This window comes from Nycticebus coucang, chromosome X (assembly GCF_027406575.1).
Source record: "Nycticebus coucang isolate mNycCou1 chromosome X, mNycCou1.pri, whole genome shotgun sequence".
Taxonomy (NCBI): Eukaryota; Metazoa; Chordata; class Mammalia; order Primates; family Lorisidae; genus Nycticebus; species Nycticebus coucang.
In genome coordinates, this window is record NC_069804.1 from 90568810 (window position 1) to 90596502 (window position 27693).

Sequence of the window (27693 nt, forward strand, 5' to 3'; positions counted from 1 at the left end):
AAAAACCCTATCCCAGAGCATGGGGCTCCTGGCTTGGATCCCTTGCAGCAGAGCCCCAGGGATCCCAAGCTCGAGCTTGCTGCAATAAAAGGCTCTTTGGCTTTTGCATTGGACTCGGCTCCCTGGTGGTCTTTGGGGACTTCGTGATCTGGGCATAATATGACCACTTCTGCAGTGCCCTCGGCCATAGTCCAGCGCATCACAATCGCTGCAGCTGAGGTAATGCCACAGCCTTCAGCAGAAACTGCAGTGACTGCCTCTTCAACATTTCTTGCATGGTGTTTTCTACTCTTGAAATTTCTTCTTCTGTGTCAGAAATGGGCAAAAGCATAAAATTAGCCCTAATAAAAATCCATGCTGTGAGGGTAGAATTATGAATTTTATGACCTTTGGTGGCTTGTAGTTTAAGTCATGGACAACCTGTTCCCATAGATCTAAGTGTAAGGTTTCTTTGTATGGGAAACAAGGGCAATCTATGCAGCCACAGTTTGCAAAAGTGAGATGAAGGGTTTTTTTGTCAGGTGTGAAATCAGCAGTTTCTAGCAGCCGTTTTAGAGTAGCAATGTACCAAAGTTACTTTATTCAAAGTTCTTGTCCCATGTTTTAAAAGTCCACTGATATTAATTCAGTAAAAGAGAGATTCCCTGTCCTGAGTGCATCTTTGGGCTTCTTACCTTAGCCTGATGAATGTCTAAGTTGTCACTGCAATAGCTATTCCTGCCATGTCAGTCTTGTAATCTGTCTGATCACGTCAGTCTGATCACATCAGGGTCACCAGACGAGGGGGTTTTCGTGGGAGGAATGAAGAGGCTTGACACAAGGTCAGTGTTGGGGGACTGAGGAACTCTGAGAGGAGCCTTCCCAAGCAAATCTTGGGTTGGTATTTATTATCATAAAAGAGGAAGAAGTAGACAAAAGCTTCTTGTCCAACATTAACACTGATTAAGGAGGACATGAAGAAGTACAGATAGACTGTCTCCACCTTCTCTTTTGCAAAACCACAGACCATAGGCACAATCTCTGTCTCCAGCATCAAGAAATCTATGGTATCTAGAGAATCTTTGCCATACTATTAGGCTTGGTACTTCCATAACTCACATATACATTCTCTTTTAGAGGCCAGTTTTCTGATCTCCTGCACATACACAACTCACATGCCAATCTCGTGATTCTCCAGGTCTCTCAAGCAGGAAGCAAGTCTTATGCTAAAGATCAGGGCTCAATTTTCCTTACAAATGACCAACAAACACATGAAAGAATTTTCATTACCCCAATCACCACAAAAATGCAAATCAATACCACCTCAGCCTAGAAAGAATAGCCCACATCACAAGGTCCCAAAGATGCACATACTGGCGTGGATGTGAAGAGAAGAGAAAATTTATGTACTGTTGGCAGCATCGCAAATGAAGAGTCCTTTTGGAAAGTAGTATGTAGAATCATCACAGAGCTAAAAAAAAAAAAAGGAAAAGAAAAGAAATGCCTTCCATTTGATCCTGAAATCCCATTACCGGGTATCTACCCAGAGGATAAAACAAAAAAAAAATTATTTTTCATCGTAAAGATACTCACACTAGAATGTTTATAGCAACTCAATTCACCCATAGCAAAGATATCGAAACCACCTAAGTGTTCATTAATACATGAATGGATTAATAAACTGTGGTACATGTATGCCATAGAATACTACTGAGTCATAAAAATATGGTAAATTTACATCTTTTCCATTAACCTAGATGGATTTGGATAACATTCTCCTAAGTAAAATATCTCAAGAATGGAAAAGCTCCATTATTGCTACAGTTTTACTGTCCTTGTTATTCTTTGTTTTTTTCCAATATCTTCCCTAAGGTTTTTGTTTGTTGTGTTTCATTTTATTGCATTTTTATTTTTCCATTTTTACTTTACCATGTATTACCAAGGACTGTGACACAATCCTTTCAGTAGGATATAGAACTCTGGATTGTCTCAATTCAAAGAGACCTTATCCAAGATGTAATGAACCTGTCCAAAGTCAAGACGAAACAGAAAATTCTGCAAGAAGCTAGAAGTAAGCACCAACTGATATAAAGGGGGGAAGATCCATCAAGGTTACAACAGAATTCTCAAATGAAAATTTCCAAGCCAGAAGTGCAAGGTCATCTATCTTTAACCTCCTATTTGTTTTTGTTGTTTCAGACTCATTGAGGGTACAAAAAATTAGGTTACACTGATTGTAATCATTATGTAAAGTCCCTCTTATAACTGTGTCCTGCCCTAAGAGATGTCTTATACACCATAACTGCTCATCCTTCTCCTTCCTCTCCTCTCTCCACTCCCTTGTTCTCCTGCCCCCACCTTGGAATGATTTGAGTTTTCTCTCATGAAGGTATGTATTAGATCATCTACTGGCTTCATATTAGGATTGAACACATTGGATTCTTTTTTTTTTATTAAATCATAGCTGTGTACATTGATATATTCATGGGGCATCATTCACTACCTTCACAGACCGTTTACCAAATTTCACATATACACTTCTAAGATACACCGCTGGTGTAATCACACCAATCCCCTTCCCACTACACACCTCCCCCCTCCCTCCCCTCCCTTTCCCCCTTCCCCCTATTCTTAGGTTGTAACTGGGTTATAGCTTTCATGTGAAAACCCTAAATTAGTTTCATAATAGGGCTGAGTACATTGGGTACTTTTTCTTCCATTCCTGAGATACTTTACTAAGAAGAATATGTTCCAGCTCCATCCATGTAAACATGAAAGAGGTAAAGTTTCCATCTTTCTTTAAGGCTGCATAGTATTCCATAGTGTACATATACCACAGTTTACTAATCCATTCGTGGATCGATGGGCACTTGGGCTTTTTCCATGACTTAGAAATTATGAACTGGGCTGCAATAAACATTCTGGTACAAATATCTTTGTTATGTTGTGATTTTTGGTCTTCTGGGTATATGCCCAGCAGAGGAATTACAGGATTGAATGGCAGATCTATTTTTAGATCTCTGAGTGTTCTCCATATATCTTTCCAAAAGGAATGTATTAATTTGCATTCCCACTAGCAGTGCAGAAGTGTTCCCTTTTCTCCACATCCACGCCAACATCTCTGATCTTGAGATTTTGTGATATAGGTTAGTCTCACTGGAGTTAGATGATATCTCAAAGTAGTTTTGATTTGCATTTCTCTGATGATTAAAGATGATGAGCATTTTTTCATATGTCTGAAGGCCACACGCCTGTCTTCTTCAGAGAAGGGATGCTGGATATTATCAAAAGCTTTTTCTGCATCGATTGAGAGAATCATATGGTCTTTGTTTTTTAATTTGTTTATGTGCTGCATTACAATTATAAATTTATGTATATTGAACCAGCCTTGATACCCTGTGATAAAACCAACTTGCTCATGATGTATAATTTGTTTGATGTGTTACTGGATTCTGTTTTTTAGGATCTTGTTGAATATTTTTGCATCTATATTCATTAGTGATATTGGTCTATAATTTTCTTTTCTTGTTGGGTCTTTTCTTGGTTTGGGGATCAGGGTGATGTTTGCTTCATAGAATGTTTTAGGTAGTGTTCCTTCTTTTTCTACCTTTTGGAACAGGTTGAATAATATAGGTGCTAATTCCTCTTTAAAAGTTTGGTAGAATTCTGACGTGAAACCATCTGGTCCTGGGCTTTTCTTTGTAGGGAGGTTTGTATGTTTTTTTTTTTTTTTATTAAATCATAGCTGTGTACATTTGTATGACCATTGGGCACCATACACTTGGTTCATAGACCATTTGACACATTGTCATCACACTAGTTAACATAGCTTTCGTGGCATTTTCTTAGTTATTTTGCTAAGACCTTTACATTCCACATTTACTAGGATTCACATATACCCTTGTAAGATGTACCGCAGGTGTAATCCCATTAATCCCCCTCCCTCCCTTCTGTATTTGTTTTTTAAGTTAAGATGTGATTCTTGTATGCAACAGATATCTGGCCTGAGTTTTTGTATCCAGTCAGCTAACCTATGCCTCTTTAGAGGACAGTTTAAGCTGTTCACATTAATGGAGCATATTGATAAGTCTGGTGAAGTTTTGTGTATCAAGTTTTTCAAAAGTCCAGTGGGCATTTTTAATCCTTTCGCCAGTGTGGAAATTGCAGTTTGATCCGAAGTTTCTGACTGAGTTCACTTTTGTGGTATAGGATTGGGTTGGTCATTATGGAGGATAGGTCTGAGAATATCCTGATGAGATTTTTTTGGTTATGGCAAATTTCTTCAACATATGAATGTCATTAAAGTATTTAATTTCTCCATCATAAATGAAACTCAGTTTAGCTGGATACAAGATCTGGGGTTGAAAGTTATTTTGCTTTAGGAGATTAAAAGTCAGTGACCACCCTCTTCTGGCTTGAAAAGTTTCAGCAGAGACACCTGCAGTCATTCTAATATTCTTCCCTATGAAGGTAATGGTTTTCTTTCTCCTGGCAGCTTTGAGGATTTTCTCCTTCATATTAACTTTAGTGAAGTTAATTATGATATGCCTGGGGGATGTCTTATTAGGGGTGAGTCGTGCTGGGGTTCTGAAGCTGTCCGCTATCTGAACTTCAGAATCTCTAGGTATGTCTGGAAAACTGTCTTTCATAATTTCATGCAGAAGGATCTCTGTGCCCAGCGAGGCCACTTCATCTGTTTCTGGAACTCCTATGATTCGGATATTTGCCTTCTTCGAATTATCCCAGAGCTCTCTGAGAGAGTGATCCATTTTTGCTCTCCATTTCTCTTCCTCTTTGAGAGTTTGGGAGCGTTCAAAGGCTTTATCTTCCATGTCAGAAATCCTTTCTTCTGCTTGCTCCATTCTGTTGCTGAGGGATTCTACTGTATTTTTCATATCTTTGAAGGCTGTAAATTCTTGCTTCAGTGTGTCTAAGTCTTTGGTGGTTTTGTCTTTAAATTCGTTAAATTCTTGAGACAACTTTTGAATTTCTCCTCGAATTCCTAATTCCACTTTGTTAATCTTGTCTGCAATTCAAATTTTGAATTCGATTTCTGACATCTCAGCCAGTTGTTCATGAATGGGATCTTCAATTGCATCTGCCATATCTTTCCTTGGGGGGGTTGATCTATTCTGGTTATTCATGTTACCAGAGTTTTTCTGCTGATTCCGCCCCATGGTTGTTTGACTCCCTCTGATTTTTTTCCCCTGTGGCTTTGTCAAGGGCCTGTACAGTGTTGTGGCCAGAGAAACTGGGGCCCTGTCTGGTGTGGTGGGGCTAAGTGGTTCTGTCTTGTTTTCATCTGATTTCTGTTCCACCCTCGTGAAACAGATACTCTGGATTGAAATCTCAGCTGTGGAGAAATATCAGCAATTAAGTCACCCCACCCCCCACTGGCAAACAATTGGAAAAGAAAAATCAAACCTTCCTACCACCGTGCACCCATGGCACCACCTGATTTGTCCTCAGGTGATTGGTTCAGTTCAAAAAGTCCAAATCAATTGTCTCAGTCTGCACCTGTCTCGGGTGAGAGAGTTTAAGAGGTCTCTGGGAACTGGATCACAGGGTGTCTGGTGATTACTCTGGTGTGGCTTTCTCCAGTGCTGTGTGGAGTCAAGAGGAGCCACCCAGCCAATAGATCAGTCTGGGAAAGTTGTGGCCTCCTTCCCCACCTTGCACCACTGTCACACCCAGTCACTGATAGCCCTGCAGTTGGCTGACCCAGTTGCCTGTAGTGAATCGGTACTCCAGGATATTGCACGTGCCTGAATCACCAGGAAGTCTGCCAGGCTGCTGCACTCTGCCTCTCTCTAGCAGGAGGAAGTGAGGCCTGACAATCTCAGGCACTTGATGAAGGTTGTGGGGTTTTCACTCTGGTCTAGTCTCACCCCTGATTAATGTTACTGAAAGAACGAAACAGAACAACTCTGTGGTTCCCCTGCAGAAGAGAAGCTGAATTGAGTTCCAAATCAGCTTGTCTTTGCTCTTGTATTGTCTATAGGCTGACGATCCCCTGAGGGCTAGGTACGACTTAGATTTAGTAAAGCAGACCTCTGGGTCAGCCCCACCCTGGGAGTTTCCCTGTTTTTCAAGTTGGAGTAGCCTCAGGCAAATCCTGTACTCAGAATTTCTGGTTGCCCAGGCAGACAGGGGGTGTGGCTTCATAATATTTGGTAGTACGTCGTATTGCTAGCAAAAGAGGGCTGCTGTTTTATGGCTCAGGCAACCGCTGCTCCAGTGTAGATCCCTTCCAGCCCACCGCCCTCTCTCCACTCCCGTATCCCAGAGTCTGCACCTACCGGCTGCAGCCCAGCACTCTCTACACCCCTCGAGCAATTGCTGAAGGGTCTGTACCCCTGGGTGACAGGCCTCCAGACCTTGGAGCGAGAGCAAAGGGGAGTGTGCGGAGCACTGGGAGCCTGGGGTTGCGGGCAGAGAACACACACAGCTTTACACAGTTTTATGCCTGGCTGTATTGTCACCAAAGACAGCTGTGGCACTGTGCCTCAGGGAACTGCCACTCCAGTGCAGTCCCCTCTCCGCCGACCGGGACTCGCCTCCAGACCTCAGTGTGAGTAAAGTGGAGCACTGGGAGCTCAGAATTCCAGGTAGAGACTATATACAGTTTACACAGTTTTATGCCTTGCAGGAGGATGCCGTGGCACCCTGGTAGGGGAGGTAGGTCCAGTTTTTAGAGGGTCTCTCCCGTGGATTGTAGTGGGAGGACCTTTGAACTCTGCCCGATTGTTTGTGGGGCACTCTGAGCCATTCTTATGGGGGAGGTGACTCCCATCCCCTTGGTGATGGATTTTGTACCTTTTGTTTGTATCCTTGTGGTCGCAGCTCACCTGAGCGGGGTTGACGTGCGTTCTTCAACCTTCTCTCTTAGTGCAGCTGAAATCCACCAGGTTACTAGCTGAATTTTTGTCCTTTAACTCTCCTACTGGACGGGAGCCTCTGTGGAAAGCTGGCTTCAGTCAGCCATTTTGTCTCCTCCCCCCAAACACATTGGATTATTGCAGCATCTCCTTTCCTGTCATATTTTACTAAGAAGTATGTGTTCCAACTCTATCCAGGTTAATACTAAAGATACAAAGTTTCCATCTTTCATAAAGACTAATAGCATTCCCTGGTATATGTATATCACAGGTTGTAAATACATCCCTGGTTTGGTGGGCATTTAGGTTGTTTGCACATTTGAGCGATTGTAAATTGAGCTGTGATAAACAGTCTAGTGCAAAAGTCCTTATGATAAAATGATTGTTTTTCTTCTGGGTAGATGCCTAGTAATGTGATTGCATGATCAAATGGGAGGTCTAATTGAGTTCTTTAAGGATTCTCCATACTTCCTTCCAAAGAGATTGTATTAGTTTGCTGTCCCACCAAAAATGTAAAAGTATTTCCTTCTTTCCAAATTGATGCCAGTAACTGCAGCTTTGAGACTATGAAGTGTGCTCTTCTCACTGGGATTGGGTGATATCTCAGGGTGGTTTTCATTTACATTTCTCTGATGATCAGGGACAATGAGCATTTTTTTAAAATATTTGTTAGCCATTATCTGTCTTCATCATAGAAGGTTCTGTCCATATGGTAGATGGGATTGTTTGCTCTTTTTATTGTTAATTAATTTGAGTTCTCTTTATATTTTAGTTATCAACCCTTTTTCAGATTAATACTCTACAAATGTATTTTTCCACTCTGAATTGTTTCCTTTTCTTTTTGCTTCTTGTGTCCTTAACTGTGCAGAAGCTTTTCAGCCTAATTAAGTTTCATTTATTAATTTAATTTTAATTTTTATTAAATCATAGCTGTGTACATTAATGCAATCATGGGGCACCATGCACTGGTTTTACATATAATTTGAAATATTTTCATCAAACTGGCTAACATGGCCTTCCTGGCATTTTCTTAGTTATTGTATTAAGACATTTATATTCTACATTTAGTAATTTTCACATATACCCTTGTAAGATGCACCGTAGGTGTGGACCCACCAATTACCCTCTCTCCACCCATCCTTCCCATCCCCTCCCCTTCCTTTCCTCTTTCCCAATATTCTTAGGTTATAATTGGGTTATAGCTTTCACATGAAAGCTATAAATTAGTTTCATAATAGGGCTGGGTACATTGGATACTTTTTCTTCCATTCTTGACATACTTTGCTAACAAGAATATGTTCCAGCTCCATCTATGTAAACATGAAAGAGGTGAAGTCTCCCTCTTTCTTTAAGGCTGCATAATATTCCATGGTATACATATACCACATTTTTGTTTTTGTTGTGATGGCTACTGAAGTCTTTGTCATGAAATCTTTCCCAAGTCCAATATCATCAAAACTTTTTCCCTCACTTTCTTCTCATATTTTTATCATTTTGTGTCTTGGATTTAAATATTTTATCCATCTTTAGTCAATTTTTGTAAGTGGTGAAAAGTGTGGGTTCAGTTTCAGTCTTTTACATATGGTTTTCCAGTTCTCTAAGCACCATTTGCTGAATAGGTATTCTTTTCCCCAGTGTATGATTTTTTTTTTTAATCAAAGATAATATCGCAAGTAGAGACTGGCTTCATCTCTTTTTCTATTCTGTTCCATATGTCTATGTCTCTACTTTTGTACCATACCATGCTGTTTTGACTACTGTGGGATTGTAATATAACCTGAAGTCTGATAGAGTGATGCCTCTGGCTTGGATTTTATTACTAAGAGTCCCCTTAACTGTAAAGGTTTTTTTTCAGTTCCATACAAAACAAAGTAGTATTCTTTCCAGATCCTCCAAATATGATGTTGGTATGTCAATCACAATTGCATTAAATCTGTACATTGCTTTGGGTAGAATAGACATTTTGACAATATTGATTCTTTCCATTTATTAATGTCTTCTGAAATTTCTTTTCTTGTGATTTCATAATTCTCTTTGTAAAGATCCTTCACCTCTTTTGGTAGGTATATTCCTAAGTATTATATTTTTTTTAAGGTGCTGTGAAGGGAATTGTGTCCTTGATTTGCTGCTTGACTTGGCTTTTATTGGCATTTTACAAAGGCTACTGATTTGTGGAATTGATGTTATACCCTGAGACATTAATGTATTTCCTGATCACTTCCAGGACTTTTGTGGTTGAGTCATTGTTTTTTTTTTTTTAATATAACATCATATCACAAGCAAAGAGCAAGAATTTGACTACATCTGCCTTCATTTAGATGCCATTTATATCCTTCTCTTACCTTATTGCATTATCTAGAACTTTCAGCACTATGTTGAGTAATAGTGGTGATAGTGGACATCCTTGTCTGATGTAAGTGGAAATGTTTCCATTTTGACTCCCTTCAGTATTACGTTAGCTGTGGCTTTGTCATAGACAGCCGCAATCAGCTTAAGGCATGTGCCAATTATGCCTATTTTTGTAAGTGTTCTTCTTACAAAAGGATGCTGAATTTTGTCAAATGTTTTTCTCCATCTATTGAGAGGATCATATGGTCTTTCTTTTAGCTTCAATTGATATAGTGTATTACATATATGGATCTGAATACGTTAAACAAGCCTTGTGTTCCTTGGATAAAGCTTCCATGATCATGATATATAATTTTTATGTGTAGATGCAATCGATTATCTAAAATGTTTTTTTTAGTATTTTTCTTATTTATTAATTTTTTTAGCAAAACATAGCTGTGTACATTAGTATGATCATGGGGCACCATACACTTGGTTCATAGACCATTTGACACATTTTCATCACACTAGTTAACATAGCTTTCGTGGCATTTTCTTAGTTATTTTGCTAAGACCTTTACATTCCACATTTACTAGGATTCACATATTCCCTTGTAAGGGGAGTAATGGTATTTTTAGTATTTTTCATCAATATTCATTAGTGAAATGCATCTGCAGTTCTCCTTTTTTTTTTTTTTTTTTTTTTTTGTAGAGACAGAGTCTCACTTTATGCCCCTTGGTAGAGTGCTGTGGCATCACACAGCTCACAGCAACCTCCAGCTCCTGGGCTCAAGCGATTCTCTTGCCTCAGCCTCCCGAGTAGCTGGGACCACAGGTGCCCGCCACAGCACCCGGCTATTTTTTTGTTGCAGTTTGGCCAGGGCTGGGTTTGAACCCACCACCCTCGGCATATGGGGCCAGCACCCTACTCACTGAGCCACAGGTGCTGCCCTGCAGTTCTCCTTTTTAATTGAGTTCTTTCCTTATCCCTAATCATTATTAGCAAACACAAAATTTCCCCCAGTCTATATAATTTTGTAAATTGAAACATATTATATAAGTGACCTGATGGATTATCTTTTTTCATTTAGCATAATGTCCTTGAGAATTATCCAAGTATTGCTATTTATTCTTTTTTTTTTTTTTTCTGAGTAACATTCCATGGTATTTATATAATATTCTTTAACATTTTGGTTGCTTACATTTATTAAGCATTACAAATGAGACTGCCATGAACATTTGCATACAGAATTTTGTGTGGATGTATATTTTCATGTCTCTGGAATAAGTGCACAGGAGTATAATTGTTGGGTTTCGTTGTGAGTGGATGTTTAGTTTTTAAATAAATAGACAAAAACTGTTTTACAAAATAACAATATATGACAGATTCAGTTTTTTCTCATGCTTTCCAGAAATTGATGTTGTCATGTTATTTACTTCAGCCATTCTCATAGGTTTGTGGTGATATTTCATAATGTTATTTATTTATTTATGTATTTATTTTTTTTTTTGTAGAGACAGAGTCTCACTTTATGGCCCTTGGTAGAGTGCCATGGCATCACACAGCTCACAGCAACCTCCAGCTCCTGGGCTTAAGTGATTCTCTTGCCTCTACAAGTAAGATTTGCTACATATTTATTTGTAGAAAGAATCTAGAGAAGCTTCTCTTTAAGTCTATTGCCCACAATGAAATGGGATCACTTGTTCTTTTCTTATTAATTAGTTTGAATTCTCTGTGGATTCTAGTTATCAAACCTTTGTCAGAAACATAATCTGCAAATATCTTCACCTATTCTGAGGGCTGTCTACTTGATTTACTTACTGTGTTATTGGCTATACAGAAGATTTTTAGTTTGATTATTTTGAGGGGTTGCTTCAACTACCTGTGGGGTCCTCCTCAAAATATTCTCCCAGGCCAATTACTTCAAGTGTTCCCCCTGCACCCCCTTTAGAACAAAGACATTTGCACCAGAATGTTTATTGCAGCTCAATACATAATTGCCAAGTCATGGAAGAAGCCCAGGTGCCAACTGACTCATGAATGCATTAACAAACTGTGGTATATGTATACCATGGAATATCATGCAGCCTTTAAAAATATTATGGGGTGGTGCCTGTGGCTCAAAGGGATAAGGCACTGGCCCCATATGCTGGAGGTGGCAGGTTCAAACCCAGCCTCGGCCAATAAATAAATAAATAAAAATATGGAGACTTTAGCTCTTTTACATTTACATGGATGGAGCTGGAACATATTCTTCTTAGTAAAGTATCTCAAGAATGGAAGAAAAAGTACCTAATGTACTCAGTACTGTTATGAAACCAATATATAATCACCCACACTTTCATATGAAAGATAAAACACAACTATATTCCAAGATGAAGCAGAAAAGAGGAAGGTGAGGGGAGGAAATAGGTGAGGCCTGGTGGAGGGAGGGTAATCAGGGGGACCTCACATATGGTACATATTGCAAAGGTACATGTAAAATCTATTAAGAGTATAAATGTCTTAACACAATAAGTGAGGTAAAGACTATGTTAACCAGTTTGATGTAAACATTCCAATTTGTATATAAAATCTGCACATTGTATGCCATAAATACATCAATGTACACAGTTATTATTTAATAAAAAATTGTTAAGAGAAAAATAAACAAAAATAAATAAATAAAAATATTTTCAGGAGGCGGGACATAATTATAAGTGGGACTTTACATAACAAATGCAATCAGCATAACCTAGTTCCCTCTACCTTCAATGAATGCCCAACAATAAAAAATAAAAAAAATAAAAGATAATCTAATTGACACATCAAGGGTTATTATTGGGGAAAGATGTTAGAATAATTAGGTAAAGGAAGGCTTGTGTTTTTCACTTTGTTTCTTTGTGTACCACTAAATTTTAAAACAGCATATATTCAACACTTTCATGGTTTTTATGCCAATGGAAATTTATTTTTGGCTTCTGTATATTCTAAATACTTGTTTTAAAAAATAGAAATCAATGGGGTGGCACCTGTGGCTCAAAGGAGTAGGGCGCCGGCCCCATATGCCAGAAGTGGCAGGTTCAAACCCAGCCCCAGCCAAAAACTGCAGAAAAACAGACAAACAAACAAAAAATAGAAATCAATGAAATGGATAAGTGCTTATGTAAAGAAAAAGGTGAGAAAAATTCCTGGGATTAATCTCTAAGAAAGTTGACATGTGCAAGTAAACTCATTTCATTCCCACTTCTTGTATAAGGTTTTTCAGTAATATCAGAAATAATAATAGAATGTTAATATGGAAAGATAAATTAATCTGCATTTCAAACCAAATATTTAATTAAACTGTTTCAATACAATTTGAAAAAAAAATGCCAACATGAAGACCAAGTTCAGGAATTCTTAGAGGAAATGCTCTTCCAAAGAACCATCAAGGTAATCATCTTCCACTCTAGCCAAAATACTGGTGCCCATAATGGTGCCAGTCAACCAATTATCCAGATTAGCAAGTGTTTACCATATCATCAACTTTCAGAATGCTCTGAACATTTTCAGTTGCTAGGGTGAAAACACTGACTGAAACCAACAGAGGCTGGACAACAAGTTCCCCCCAAATGTTGGAAATGATGTCCTTTCAGGCATGACTTCCTATAGGTTTTTTTTCTTCAACATGCCAGTTTCTTAGATCAGTTACTGCAGAAATGGTATTTAGGCTAGCATTTTCAGCTAGTGTAGATCAGATGACCTCCATAGCATCTGCAAAAGCATGAACACAGTAGGATTCTATACTATTCAATGTCCATCAATATTCAGTTAATTATAGGGCCAAATCTATTTCTGGAGCACCACCTCCTACAATAAGAGCTCTCTTCTTCACCAGAGAATAACATATTGGGCATTATGAATACAGTACTCAGCTTTTTTAATCACCTGTGAACAGTCTCTAATCTTGAGAAGATTGCCAGAACCAGTTAAACTGACCTCTTCACATAATTCAGCAGAACCTAGCATGACGACAGTGAATTGGTCAATATGAACAACTGGTTTAGTTTCAATTGTCTTGCAAATGAATTAAACATCTGTCTTCTCTTTCAATATGCTTAATAATCACAAACTTATTTTTGTTCAAAAAGTGTAATGCAAGATCACTAAGACCATCTCTTAGAATAGACTTCTGTATGAGAAGGACATTAATTTTTTTTTTAAATTTGCTTCAATAAATTTAAAATATAGCCACTGTCTTCTCCCTGCACTTGGTCCATTTGGGCATAGTGAGAAACCACTGTCTGATTATTTATATCTGTTTTGGTATCAGATAAGCTAAACTGAATAAGCCAAATCTTAGCATTTTCAACTCTGGTCATGCCAGAATATGCCACTTTGGGGGTGAGAACCAGCCTTTCCAACAATTTACAGTCATTAATTGCCTCACCAAGCTTCTTAACTACTTTAATATCTCCAACATCTACAGTAGTGGCTGCGACTGGGTCAAGCACTTTCATCACTGAATTTAAACTCATTGGAAGAAGTCATGAGAGAAATCCTGGGAGTTCAATGAAGTAATTGCACTGTTTAACAAAGTATCTCTGTCACTTAATTCCATAGGTAGAGGCATGTTGATAAAGATTTTAATACCCTTTCCCAAGCCTTCTGGAAGGATGCAGAAATGATAGTTGTATAAATCTCGTTCTGAAGAATCTTGGTGTGAGAAGATTCTCTCTCTAAGAGAGAGCCAGTGGTGATGACTATTGATATGGAGTCATGTTCTGCTTCTATATCTTGAGACTTTGACAGGTTCACTAGCATTCTACCTGCTGGATATAAAACTTGCATTTGTTTCCAAATGGTGGCAGCATCGTTATAATGGTAACATTCATGTTTTCCTTTTTGGATCGTTTTATATATTGCTCTTGGTGCAAGGCTAAAGCAGATCTGGGTTGGCTTGTCAAGGTCCTTATAGGCACCTTTTCTATGGCTACTAGTACCTCTGATAGGTTTGCCACTCCAGGGTGGCACGCTCTTAGACACCACAAATGTGGCTGGGTCTGCCTGGGCTGAGGAAGGACTGATGGACAGAGTAACAATAAGTGTCCCCTTCTTCCACAAACCTACCAGAAAGAACTACCAGCTCCAGGGGGTTATAGTGTTTTCAATATTTTTTCTCTTTCTCTTTTTAATTTCCAGAATATTAAGGGGTACAAAAGTTTGGTTTGCATACTTTCTTTGGTACAAATTGAGTCAAATCTATAAAAGTAATTTTCCTGATGGCTAGTGATATGGAACATTTATTTTATTTTATTATTTTATTTTTATATTTATTTATTTTTGAGACAGAGCCTCAAACTGTCACCCAGGGTAGAGTGCCATGGCATCACAGCTAACAGCAACCTCCAACTCCTGGGCTTAAGCAATTATCCTGCCTCTGTCTCCCAAGTAGCTGGGTCTATAGGCACCTGCCACAATGCCCAGGTATTTTTTGCTTGCAGCCATCATTGTTGTTTGGCGGGCCTGGGCTGGATTTGAACTGCCAGCTCAGGTGTATGTGGCTGGTGTCTTAGCTCCTTGAGCCACAGGCACCCATCCAAGGAACAATTTTTAATATGCTTCTTTGCTATTCATGTACCTTCTTGAGTAAAATATCTCTTCATGTCTTTTGCCCATCTTTAAATTTGTTCTTTTAAGGCTGGGCATGGTGCTCACACCTGTAATCCTAGCACTCTGGGAGGCTGAGGTGGGTGGATTGCCCTGAGCTCACAGGTTCCAGATCAGTCTGAGTAGGAAGGAGACCCTGTCTCTAAAAATAGAGGGAGTTATGGCAGTCTCCTGTAGTCCCAAACACTGAGGAGGCTGAAGCAAGAGAATCACTTGAGCGATTGTGCCCAAGAGTTGAAGGTTGCAATGCTGTCAAGGCTCTCTACCAAGGGTGACAAAATGAGACTCTGCCTCAAAATAAATAAATAAATAAAATTGTTCTTTAACTGTGTGGGGTGACAGAGCTCCCCAAATGAAGCACATGAAGTGAGCCTGGTAAGGGTTAATTGGCTTTTGCTAACACATAAGCAGCTTTTGCAAACAGCAAAAAGGCTGAACAGAGGGCTGGACTCCTCTTAGCATACACAGGGCGTGTTTCCATGGAAATGAAAAATTCCAGGAACAATGGCTCTGAAGTCATGCATTCCATGAGACCTAGGGGTCGCAGGTGTTACAGCCTCACTTCTAGAGTCACGGATCAGAGGTTGACATATGTGAAAACATAATGTTGCAAAGAGCCTAAAGGTCTCTGTGCTGTGGAGAAACAGAGACATAAACCTATCCCGGGTAAATTGACTGTGCTTATGAGGAGTTTCACTTCCTCGTTTCCCTTGCAGTTTCTGTGTTATGTTTAATCAGATTTGTAGTTAGGGTTGACGCATGACTGAGAGGAATGTAAAAAACAGAAGAAATTATGTTAATGTGGAGATTTGATAATTACCCACAAGTTAATTTTAGATAGAGTAAGTTAGGTAAGATTTAGGTAATAATAAAGTTTATAGATTAAGTTTCTACATGACCACCAATGTACATAAGGTGGCAAAAAATAAAGTTTCTTTGTTACACGCCATCTTTTGGGTGTGTAGTCATTCATTCCTGGGCCCATCAACATTGCAGGAGGGAGCTCACACCTGTGGCAAAGCTGCTGACTCTCTCGTGTCTCTGATCACGCAACATAAATATTGGATGCATTAGAGTTCTTTACATATGCTAGGATTAAATACTTTGTCAACCATGTGGATTGTAGCCAATCTTTTAGTTGTCTTAATACAGTCTTTCACAGAGCAAAAGTTTTTTATTTTGATGATATCTAATGTAATGCTATTTTAATTGATGAATTGTGCTTTTGTTATAATGTCTAGGAATTCTTCATCAAGTGTTATGTTCTGAAAATTTTCCCTATATATTTAAAAATTATATGGTTTTACATTTAAAATTATGATACATTTTTGATTAATTTTTGTAGAGGTATGAAATTTAGGTCAAGGTTTTTTTTTGCCAATATATGTCTTAATTACTATAATTCCATTTCTTGGAAAGAAAAATCTCCATTTAATTGATTTTGTGTTTTTGTAAAAACAAAAATCAGTTGATTTTATTTGTGTATACCTAGTTGGAGATTCTTTATATTTTTTAATTAATGACATGTATCTATCCTTTTGCCCCTATAGTACTGCCTTGGTTACTATAGCTATATAATACATTTTGAAATCAAATACATTCATTGCTCCAATTTTACTGGTCTCTCTTTTTTTAATTTTTTTATATTATTATTATTTTTTATTAAATCATCGCTGTGTACATTAATGTGATCATGGGGCACCATACACTAGTTTTATAGACCGTTTGATACATTTTCACCACACTGGTTAACATAGACTTCCTAGAATTTTCTTAGTTACTGTGCTAAGACATTTACATGTCACATTTACTAGGTTTCACATATACCCTTGAAAGATGCACCGCAGGTGTAATCCCACCAATCCGGCTCCCTCTGCCCACCTCCCCCCTCACTCTCCTCCATTTTTCCCTTTCCCCTATTCTTGGGGTGTAATTGGGTTATACCTTTCATGTGAAACCCATATATTAGTTTCATAGTAGGGCTGAGTACATTGGATACTTTTTCTTCCATTCTTGGGATACTTTACTAAGAAGAATATGTTCCAGCTCCATCAATGTAAACATGAAAGAGGTAAAGTCTCCATCTTTCTTTAAGGGCACATAATATTCCATGGTGTACATATACCACAGTTATTAATCCATTCGTGGATTGATGGACACTTGAGCTTTTTCCATGATTTAGCAATTATGAATAGGGCTGCAATAAACATTCTGATACAAATACCTTTGTTGTGGTATGATTTTTGGTCTTCTGGGTATATGCCTAGTATAGGAATTATGGGATTGAATGGCAGATCTATTTTTAGATCTTTAAGTGTTCTCCATACATCTTTCCAAAAGGAATGTATTAATTTGCATTCCCACCAGCAGTGTAGAAGTGTTCCCTTTTCTCCACTTCCACGCCAACATCTCTGGTCTTGGGATTTTGTGTTATAGGCTAGTCTCACTGGAGTTAGATGATATCTCAAAGTAGTTTTGATTTGCATTTCTCTGATGATTAAAGATGATGAGCATTTTTTCATATGTCTAAAGGCCTTGCACCTGTCTTCTTCAGAGAAGTTTCTCTTCAAGTCCCTTGCCCAGCCTGCGATGGTATCACTTGTTTTTTTCTTGCTAATGTATTTGAGTTCTCTGTGGATTCTGGTTATTAAACGTTTGTCAGAGACATAACCTGCAAATATCTTCTCCCATTCTGATGGCTGTTTGCTTGCTTTACTCACTGTGTTCTTGGCTGTGCAGAAGCTTTTTAGTTTGATCAGGTCCCAGTAGTGTATTTTTGAAGCTACTTCAATTGCCTGTGGGGGTCCTACTCATAAAATACTTACCCAGGCCAATTTCTTCAAGGGTTTTCCCTACATTCTCTTCTAGTATTTTTATAGTTTCATGTCTTAAGTTTAAATCTTTATTCCAGTGAGAGTCTATCTTAGTTAATGGTGAAAGGTGTGGGTCCAGTTTCAGTCTTCTGCAGGTTGCCAGCCAGTTCACCCAACACCATTTGTAAAATAGGGAATCTTTTCCCCACTGAATGTTTTTAATTGGCTTGTCAAATATTAAATAAGGGTAAGTAGCTAGATTCATCTCTTGGTTCTCTATTCTGTTCCAGACATCTACTTCTCTGTATTTGTGCCACTACCATGCTGTTTTGATCACTATCGATTTGTAGTATAGTCTGAGGTCTGGTAGCATGATTCCTCCTACTTTGCTTTTATTTCTGAGTAATGTCTTGGATATTCGAGGTTTTTTTCTGATTCCATAGAAAACAAAGTTTTTTTTTCAAGATCTTTAAAGTTTGACAGTGCAACTTTAATAGGGATTGTGTTAAAATTATATATTGCTTTGGGTAGTATTGACATTTTAACAATGTTGATTCTTCCCAGCCATGAACATGATATGTTTTTCCATTTGTTAACATTTTCAGCTATTTCTTTTCTTAGAGTTCATAGTTCTTTTTATAGAGATCTTTCACGTCCTTTGTTAGATAAACTTCCAAATATTTCATCTTCTTTGGCACTACTGCGAATGAGACAGAGTCCTTAACTGTTTTTTCGGCTTGACTATTGTTGGTATATATAAAGGCTACCGATTTATGAATGTTGATTTTGTAACCTGAGATGCTGCTGTATTCCTTGATCACTTCTGAGAGTTTTGTAGTAGAATCCCTAGTGTTTTCCAGATATACAATCATATCATCTGCAAAGAGCAAAAGTTTGATCTCTTCTGACCCTATATGGATACCCTTGATCGCCTTTTCTTCCCTAATTGCGGTGGCTAAAACTTCCATTACAATGTTAAAGAGCAATGGAGACAATGGGCAGCCTTGTCTGGTTCCTGATCTGAGTGGAAATGATTCCAATTTAATTCCATTCAATATGATATTGGCTGTTGGTTTGCTGTAAATGGCCTCTATCAGTTTAAGAAATATCCCTTCTATACCAATTTTCTTAAGTGTTCTAATCATGAAGGGATGCTGGATATTATCAAAAGATTTTTCTGCATTGATTGAGAGAATCATATGGTCTTTGTTTTTTAATTTGTTCATGTGCTGAATTATACTTATAGATTTATGGATATTGAACCAGCCTTTAGACCCTGGGATAAAACCGACTTGGTCATGATGTATAATTTGTTTGATGTGTTGCTGGATTGTGTGTGTTAGGATCTCGTTGAATATTTTTGCATCTATATTCATTAGTGATATTGGTCTTTAATTTTCTTTTCTTGTTGGGTCTTTTCCTGGTTTAGGGATCAGGGTGATGTTTGCTTCATAGAACATGTTGGGTAGTCTTCCTTCTTTTTCTACCTTTTGGAACAGGTTGAGTAGTACAGGTACTAATTACTCTTTAAAGGTTTGGTAGAATTCTGACGTGAAACCATCTGGTCCCGGGCTTTTCTTTTTAGGGAGGTTTTGTATGGTTGATGCTATTTCATAACTTCATATGGTCCTGTTCAAAATTTTCACTTGATTCTGGCTAAGTCTTGGAAGGTGACATGCTTCCAAGTATTGGTCAATTTCCTTCAGATTTTCCTATTTCTGGGAATAAAGTTTCTTGTAATATTCATTAAGGATTTTTTGAATTTCGGAGGAGTCTGTTGTTATTTCAATTTTGTCGTTTCTGATTGATGAGATTAGATTCTACTCCTTTTTTCCTGGTTAGGTTGGACAAAAGTTTATTTATTTTATTGACTTTTCAAAAAAACAACTTTTTTATTTATTGATCTGTTGTATAATTCTTTTGTTTTCAATTTCATTTAATTCTGCTCTAATTTTGGTTATTTCTTTTCATCTACTGTGTTTGAGGTTGGAATGTTCTTCCTTTTCCAGTTGCTTGAGATGTCCCATTTAGTTGTTAATTTCTTCTCTTTTCGCTCTCTTGAGGAAGGCTTGTAGTACTATAAATTTCCCTCTTAGGACTACCTTTGCAGTATCCCAGAGGTTCTGATAGTTCATGTCTTCATTGTTGTTTTGTTCCAAAAATTTGGCAATTTCCTTCTTAATCTCATGTCTGAACCATCTATCTTTCAGCATAAGTTTATTTAACTTTTATGTTTTTGTAGGAGTATGAAGATTCCTGTTGTTACTCAGCTCAAGTTTTATTCCATGGTGGTCCGAGAATATGCAAGGAATAATTTCTATTCCTTTAAATTTTTTTTTTTTTTTTTGTAGAGACAGAGTTTCACTTTATTGCCCTCAGTAGAGTGCTGTAGCATCACACAGCTCACAGCAACCTCCAACTCCTGGGCTTAGGCGATTCTCCTGCTTCAGCCTCCCGAGTAGCTGGGACTACAGGCGCCCGCCACAACGCCCGGCTATTTTTTTTGTTGCAGTTTGGCCGGGGCCGGGTTTGAACCCGCCACCCTCAGTATATGGGGCTGGCACCCTGCTCACTGAGCCACAGGCGCCGCCCTCTATTCCTTTAAATTTACTGAGGTTAGACTTGTGACCTAAGATGTGATAGATTTTGGAGTAAGTTCCGTGGGCTGATGAGAAGTATGTGCATTCAGTTATTTTAGGATGAAATGTTCTGTAGATATCTGCTACATCTAAATGTTGGATGGTTAGGTTTAAATCTAAAATTTCTTTGCCAGATCCTTATTGGAGGATCAATACAACACTGCCCAAGGAGTGTTGAAATCTCCGACTATTATGGAGCTGGATGAAATCAAGTTGCTCATGTCTGTTAGAATTTCTCTTATAAATTGAGGTGCATTCTGGTTGGGTTCATAGATATTAATAATTGAAATCTCATCATATTGAGTATTACCCTTAACAAGTATGAAGTGACCATTCTTATCCTTCCTTACTTTTGTTGGTTTAAATCCTATTTTATCTGCAAATGAAATTGCAACACCTGCTTTTTTCTGATTACCATTTGCCTGAAATATGGATAACCATCCTTTCACCCTGAGTCTGTATTTGTCTTTTAAGGTAAGATGTGGCTCTTGTATGCAACAAATATCTGGCCTGAGTTTTTGTATCCAGTCAGCTAACCTATGCCTCTTTAGCAGACAGTTTAAGCCGTTCACATTAATGGAGAATATTGATAAGTTGGGTAAAATTTTGGGTGTCGAGTTTTTCAAAAGTCCAGTGGACATTTTTAATCCTTTTGCCAGTGTGGAAGTTGGAGTTTGATCAAAAGTTTCTGAGTGAGTTTACTTTTGTGGTAGAGGATTATGCTGGTCCTTATGGAGGAAAGGTCTGAGGATATCCTGAAGAGCTGGTTTGGTTATGGCACATTTCTTCAACCTATGAATGTCATTAAAGTATGTAATTTCTCCATCAGAAATGAAACTCAGTTTAGGTGGATACAGGATCTGGGGTTGAAATTTATTTTGCTTTAGGAGATTAAAAGTCGATAACCACCCTCTTCTGGCTTGAAAAGTTTCAGCATAGAGATCTGCAGTCATTCTAATATTATTCCCTTTGTAGCTAATTGCTTTCTTTTGTCTGGCTGCTTTGAGAATTTTCTCCTTCATATTAACTTTAGTGAAGTCAATTATGATATGTCTGGGGGATGTCTTATTGGGGTTGAGTCATGCTGGGGTTCTGAACCTGTTTGCCATCTGAATTTCAGAATCCCTAAGCATGTCTGGAAAATTATCTTTCATAATTTCATGGAGAAGGGCCTCTGTGCCTAGTGAGGCAACTTCATCGGTTTCAGTGATTCCAATGAGTCAGATATTACCCTTCTTCAAATTGTCCCAGAGCTCTCTGAGAGAACGATCCGTTTTTGTTCCCCATTTCTCTTCCTCTTTTAGAGTTTGGGAGCATTTAAAGGCTTTGTCTTCAATGTCAGAAATCCTTTCTTCTGCTTTCTCCACTCTGTTACTGAGGGATTATACTGTATTTTTCAGATCTTTGAGGGCTGAAAATTCTTGCTTCAGTGTGTCTAAGTCTTTGGTGGTTTTGTCTTTAAATTCATTAAATTCTTGAGCTGACATTTGAATTTCTCCTCGAATTCCTAATTCCAACTTTTGAATTGCTGCTCAAACTTCTAATTCCAAATTTTCCTCCACTTTATTAATCTTGTTTGCAATCTAAATTCTAAATTTGACTTCTGACATCTCAGCCAGTTGTTTATGATTGGGATCTTCAATTACATCTGCCATATCTTTCCTTCGGGGGTTTATCTATTCTGGTTATTCATGTTACCAGAGTTTTCCTCTGATTCCACCCCATGATTGTTTTACTCCCTTTGATTTTTCCCCTGGAGCTTTGTTGAGGACCTGTACCATGCTGTGGCCTGAGAAACTGGAGCCCTGTTTGGTGTGGTGGGGCTAAGTGGTTCGGTCTTGTTTTCAGCTGGTTTGTGTTCGACCCTAGTGAAACAATTACTCTGGGTTGAAGTCTCAGCTGTGGAGAAATACCAGCAATTAATTCACCCCGCCCACCACAGGCAACAATTGGAAAAGGAAAATCAAACCTTCCTACAACCACACACCCAGGGCACGATCTGAATTGTCCTCAGGTGATTGGCTCAGTTCAAAAGGACCAAATCAATTGTCTCAGTCAGCACCTGTCTCAGGTGGGAGAGTTTAAGAGGTCTCTGGGAACTGGATCACAGGGGTTTGTTGACTACTCTGAATGGCTTGCTCCAGTGCTGCATGGAGTCAGGAGGATCCACCCCACAAATAGATCAGTCTGGCACGGTTGATGCCTCCTTCTCCACCTTGTGACTGTGTCACACCTATTCACTGATAGCCCTGCTATTGCAGTAATTACTGATGAAACCTGTTGACCAAATGTCTAAAAACATCTGACCCAATGAGGGAACAAGGTGGTGGCTGAGTAACAGCTTCTTTCAACCAGGAGTAGTGAGATTGGGGAGATAAGACTTCAGACATCTCTGGCTTGTAGGATCTTCCCAGAAACATCCCTTTGGGGATACAGGGGACAATGAGAGACTTCTGGAACCCAGGAGGAGGACAACAGCAGTGGAGAAATGGCAAGTGGTTGCGATCAGTCTGGGGCTGCTGCAGCTGTAATTAAACAGCAGCAAGATTGAAGACAGGGCAGGCCTTGCCCATGGGTTGTTTTGGTTTTGTGGACTTGGGCAATTGGTTGAAGTACCTTGGGAGAACTTGGGGAAGAGTTTGGGTGACTTTGAGCATTGTTCCAGGGCCTGGGACTGAGACACTGGGCTGGAACAGAGCTAACATTGTTCAGTCACAGGCACAGCCATTGTGGGAAAAATACCCCTGCAGGCTCTAGCTTCAGGGTCACAGAGTGAGGCTCCAGCTGGGAGACTTTGGGTGAGTGATCTTGTGACCGTAAGCAACACCAAAGGCCAGGACTGAGACATGGGTTGTGGGGGGGGTGGTGTGGAAGATCAGAGCTTTCAGTTTTTGGCAGTGGGAGGGTTGCTTTGCAACTTCAGCCCTCAAGGGCATAGAGTGAGGCTGGTTTTTGTGCACAGGATGAGCAAGCAGCCACTTCAGGAGAAATCCCAGCAACAAGTGCATTCCTGGGAAAGCTTCTGTTTAGCCAAGGTTATAGGTATAAAGTGTCTTTTAAGTAGGCTGAGGAGATATTCAGGCTCTCAACCCTGCAGGTTTGAAGGGCAAAGAAGTAAGCAGAGGCCTCCAATCTCCATTTCATACAGCTTTATCAGCATCTTGATGAGCATCTCATACCCCAGAAGATAACCTGTTGCCAAGACAATATTCAGCAAGATATAGATACTGCTTGTTTTAAATGTCAACATTTCCTCCCTGGATTTTTATCTATTTTCTTTCTTCATTTTTCTAGCTTAAATATAATTTTCCATTGTTGCCTTCTTTAATAAGAACTTAATTTTTGCTAGCGTTTCTGCCTCTGTTATTTGTTTTTCCCTCCAATGCTATCCTGTAAGGTTTTCTGTTTGTTTATTTTGGTTTTATTTATAGTATTTTTGCCTTTTCTCTCTATTTGGTGGAGGTGGGGTACCATATCTGCTCAGACTGGCAAAGAGCTGCTGACCACAAGGGAACCACCCAACCCAGCACCCCCAGTGGTTGAGAGTTTTTAAGGGGTGGATCAAAGTATCCTTTATTATCCCTGTCTCCCTCTTTCTGTGCCTCTCTTCTTCTTATAAATATCCCTTTTAATCTCTTCCTCACCTTTCTCATTTTACTTTTTTTAATCTTTTTTTCCCTTCTTCTTCTTCTTCAATATTCTCATCCTTTTAATTCTATAGCCACAGTACTCATCAAAACCATAGGCCAGAAGCACAGTAACTTAAAGAGCAAGAGGAAGTGATAAGAAAATTAGGGAGGGGAAACAGACTAAAGATAGCACTCATAAGGAATAAGCAGCAGAAAAATCCTGGTAACATGAAAAAACAGTTAAGAGCAACCCTCACAAGGGACTGTGGGGTAGATACTGCAGAGGATTCCACCTATAAAGAAATGTTAGAAATGACAAAAGGGGAATTTAAAATACAGATGATGAAAACAATAAAGAAAATTTATGAATAAATAGAAAATAACCAAAATCCAATGAAGGAAATTGCTGAGAAAGTGGAAATAACTAAAAGGAAACCAAAGACAGAATCAAAAATGAGATGAACAATATGAAGAAAATAGAAAGAATAGCAGAGCTGAAGGAATTGAAGCAGTTAATTAGGGAATTTAAAGATGCAAAAGAAAGTATCAACAGAAGATTAGATAATGAAGAAAAAAGAATCTCAGAGGTAGAAGACAAAGATCTTGAGATAACTCAGTTAATGAGGCAGAAAAAAGAGAAAGAAACCAGGATGTTCAATGACAGAATTATGGTACTTTATGAAGCATTCAAACATCAAAGTTATAGGTATCCAAGAAGGGGAAGAAGAATGCCCCAGAGGAATTGAAGCCATACTAGAAAATATAAACAAAAATTTCCAAAATATCACTAAAGATTCTGACAAACTCCCTTCAGAGGGATATTAGACCCCAAGTTGCCTTGACTCAAATAAAGCTTCTGCAAGACACGTTGTGATGAGCCTGTCCAAAGTCAAGACAAAAGAAAAGATTTTGCAAGCTGCCCAGAGTAAGTGCCAATTGACCTAAATGGGCAAATCCATCAGGGTGACTGCAGACTTCTCTAATGAAATTTTTCAAGGCAGAAGACAATGGTCATCTACTTTTAATCTTCTTAAACAAAACAATTTCCAGCCCAGAATTCTATGTTCTGCTAAGATAAGCTTTAAAATTGAAAGAGAAATCAAATATTTTACTGTTATGCAAACTTTGAGGAAATATGCCACAACAAGATCAGCTCTACAGGAAATACTTAACCCTGTTCTACACACTGACCATCACAAAGGACCAACAGAAAAATAAGCACCCAGAAAAGTAAGGACAGAACCTAGTTTCCACAATGACACAAAAAATACAACTAAGCAATGGACATTCATAAAATAAGATGAATAGAATGCTACCACACTTATCAATTATCTCAATAAATGTCAGTGGCTTGAATTCCCCACTGAAGAAGCATAGACTGGCTGATTGGATTAAAAAGCACAATCCATACATCTGCTGTCTGCATGAAACACACATATCCACGAAAGACAAATTAAAGCTCAGAGTTAAGGGTAGGAAGGCAATTTTTCAGGCAAAAAAAATTCAGAAGTAAAGAGGGGTTGCAATCTTATTTTCAGATACATGTGGATTTAAAGCAACTAAAGTAAAAAAAGACAAACATGGACACTTTATATTGGTCAAAGAAAAATTAAAACAGAAAGACATTTCAATTCTAAATATTTATGCACTGACTTCAGTGTTCCCAGATTCTTGAAACAGATCTTAACTAGTCTGAGAAATATGATATCCTATAACACCATAACAACAGGGGACTTTAGAACTTCTCTGACAGAGCTTAAAAGATCCTCTAAACAAAAATTAAAGAAAGGTATAAGGGTCTTAAATGAGACTCTAGAACAATTGTGCTTGACGGATGTATATAGAATAATCCATCACAAAGCTAAAGAATGTACATTCTTCTCATTGGTCCATGGAACACTCTCCAAAATTAATCATATCCTAGGACACACGCACACACACACACACGCACACACACACACACGCACACACACGCACACACAAAAACCCACAACAGAATCAAAAGAATTGAAATTATACCTTGAATCTTCTCAGACCACAATAAAGGTGTAACTCAATTCCCACAAGAATATTTAAACTCACACAAAGGTATGGAAATGAAACAACCTTATGCTGAATGACAGTTGTGTGCAGGAAGAAATAAAAGAGGAAATCATTAACTTCCTTGAGCATAAAAACAATGAAGACACAAGCTACCAAGAAATGTGGGGTACAGTAAAATCTGTCCTGAGAGGAAAATTTATTGCTTTAGATGCCTACATCAGAAAAACAGAAAGAGAGTGCATCGACAAATGCACAGCCATATTATGGAATTGGAAAAAGAAGAACAATCTAAGCCTAAATCCAGCCACAAAAAAAGAAAATCCAAAATTAAATCAGAGATGAATAAAATTGAAAACAAAAGAATCATTCAGAAAATTAATGAAATAAAGAGAGTTTTTTTTGAGAAAATAAATAAAATATATAAACCTTTGGCCAGACTAACTAAAAATAGAAAAATAAAATACCTAGTAACATCAATCATAAATGATACAGTGGAAATAACAACTGATGCCACAGAGATACAAGAGTTTATTTCTGAATACTACAAGAAACTCTCTGCCCATAAATTTGACAATGTGAAGGAAATAGATAAATATTTGTAATCATACCCTCTCCCTAGACTTATCCAGGAAAAAATAGATCTCCTGTAAAGACTAATTTCAAGCACTGAGATCAAAATAACTATAAAACATCTACCAAGAAAAAAATGCCCTGGTCCAGACAGCTTCACACCAGAATTCTATCAAATCATCAAAGAAGAGCTACAGAAATTATTCCAAAAAATTGAGGAGAAAGGAATCTTCTCCAATGCATTCTACGAAACAAACATCACCCTGATAGCAAAACCAGAAAAAGACCCAACTGAAAAGGAGAACTTCAGACAAATTCTACTAATGAATATAGATGCAAAAATTCTCAACACGATTCTAGCCAATAGACTATAGCTTATCATCAAAAAAGTCATACATCATGATTAAGTAAGTTTCATCTGAGGGATGCAAGGCTAGTTTAACATACCCAAGTTTATAAACGTTATTCACCACATCAACAGAAGCAAAAACAAAGACCATATGATCCTCTCAATAGATGGAGAAAAAGCAATCAACAAAATCCAGTATCTTTTTCTAATTAGAACACTGAAGAGTATAGGCATAGGTTGCACATTTCTTAAACTGTTTGAAGCTATCTATGACAAAACATACCTAATATTTTACTGAATGGAGTTGAACTGAAAGCTTTTTCACTAAGAACTGAAACCAGACAAGGTTGTCCTCTATCACTACTACTATTCAACATAGTGCTGAAAGTTCTAGCCTTCAAATGGGAGCAGAGGAGGTCAAACTCTCCCTCTTTGCAGATGATATAATCTTACACTTAAAAAACCCCAAAGACTCAACCACAAGACTCCTGAAAGTCATCAAAAAATACAGTAATGTCTCAGTATATAAAATCAATGATCACAAATCAGTAGCCTTTGTATATGCCAATAACAGCCAAGATGAGAGGGTAATCAAGAACATAGCTCCCTGCGCCACAGCTTCAAATAAAATGAAATACCTAGGAACATACTTAACAGAAGAAGTGAAGGACCTCTATAAAGAAATTTATGAAACCCTATAGAAAAGTAATACCAGGGGATATTAACAAATGGAAGAAGATGCTATGCTCGTGGCTGGGAAGAATCAACATTGTTAAAACATGTATTCTTCCCAAAGCAATCTACAGATTCAATGCTATCCCTATTAAAATACC

General features: G+C 38.2%; 1 protein-coding gene and 1 pseudogene across 1 annotated transcript in view; one reads left to right on the forward strand and one right to left on the reverse strand.

The window, feature by feature from the left end:
* The window catches only part of GPR174 (G protein-coupled receptor 174), a 322211-nt gene that overhangs the window by 106588 nt on the left and 187930 nt on the right, over positions 1-27693 (forward strand). The window lies entirely within an intron of this gene.
* LOC128576897 (T-complex protein 1 subunit delta-like) lies at positions 12668-14019 on the reverse strand (annotated as a pseudogene).